Genomic DNA, 1304 nt, shown 5'->3' with positions numbered 1-1304 from the left:
TGCAGCCCAGAGGCCACAGTGTGGGTGTGACACCTGCCAGGGAGGGAGGGAGGGAGGGAGGGAGGGAGGAAGGGAGGGTGGGAGCAGGAGAGTTGACAGAACAAACAGATGAAGAAAGTGAGATAACTTCACATTTTACTTTTAAGAAGCTATATCTGTGTTTTGACTAAGTCTCTTTCAGTCTCACTTTTTCCTCATACATTGAGTCAATGGGATTCAATATGTTATGGGGGCCCTAGACTTTTGGGGGCCCTAAGAAGGATTTGGTTTGGGGGGCTCCATAAATTGTAATTGCAATTGTACATCCTTTCAGATGGCACTAAACCAACTTTTGTATTGTGAAAATGTGTTTTTAGCAAACATAAAGTGCACATAAGCATGCAAAGATCCCTATCTTTAAATAGACAAAAGTTAATACAGTTATGTGTCTATTGCATTTTTTAACCCTATGAATGGGCCTTCAAGGGCCTTTAGCCTGATCTGGGTAAAGTTTGATGCATATTTTAGTGTTGTGTGTTCTGATTGGAAAGGCCTGAATCTCACCTGGCTTCATGTGTAAGAGGTCCGAATGTGGAAAGGATACTTTGAAACAAAATGTGACTTGAAATGCCACACTTTAAAGGGCATTTTCTAAAATAAAAGTTTAAAAAAAAGGATGTGTCTAACCAAAACATTCGGATGCACAAGGCAACCACATGGTGAAGAACATACACTTATTACACAATAATGAGAAAAGTCCGGCACAGTGATCAGTGGAAGAGAAAGAAAAACAAAGCAAGCGCTGTTGCTACTAATGTAAAACTACTTACATTTTATATTTATAGATTTTATGTTTTTATATTTTGTCTTGACACTGTACATGGGTTGCTTAAATCTAGTTGCACAGGCACTGCACTTGTGTATAATGACAATAAAGGCATTCTATTCTTTTCTATATTTGAAATAAAATGACCTGAGAAAAAGGGCAAAATGTCTAGTTATGGGTAAAAAAGCTTTTCTATGGGAAACAAAAGTTAATTTGGAGCACTTATGTTTGGACAACTACAGGCAAGTAGGTGAGTCTTATTATTATTAACTTTTCATATCTAATACAACTGAAAAATGTACTTAGTTAATCAACGGTGTCATTAGGTTTTCATTAAAGTCAATGTGTGTGTTTCTACTGACTGTGGAACGGTTGTGTCCCGACTCCGTCCCGAATCTGTCCCGACTCTGTTCAGACTCTGTCCCGACTCTGTCCAGACTGTCCTGACTCTGTCCTGACTCTGTCCCAACTCCGTCCAGGCCCCGGTGGTCCCCAGCCC

General features: G+C 39.9%; 1 long non-coding RNA gene across 1 annotated transcript in view; it reads right to left on the bottom strand.

Moving 5' to 3' along the window:
• LOC117961818 overlaps positions 1-863 on the bottom strand; it is a 19829-nt gene extending 18966 nt beyond the window's left edge. The window contains exon 1 of the long non-coding RNA XR_004660503.1: positions 853-863. This is a non-coding gene — a long non-coding RNA (uncharacterized LOC117961818). The remainder of the gene's footprint in view (positions 1-852) is intronic.
• Positions 864-1304: the final 441 nt, after the last annotated feature.

This window comes from Etheostoma cragini, chromosome 18, assembly GCF_013103735.1.
Source record: "Etheostoma cragini isolate CJK2018 chromosome 18, CSU_Ecrag_1.0, whole genome shotgun sequence".
Classification (NCBI taxonomy): Eukaryota; Metazoa; Chordata; class Actinopteri; order Perciformes; family Percidae; genus Etheostoma; species Etheostoma cragini.
Note: the sequence above shows the minus strand (reverse complement) of the source record. Positions and strands in the feature narration are given on the sequence as shown.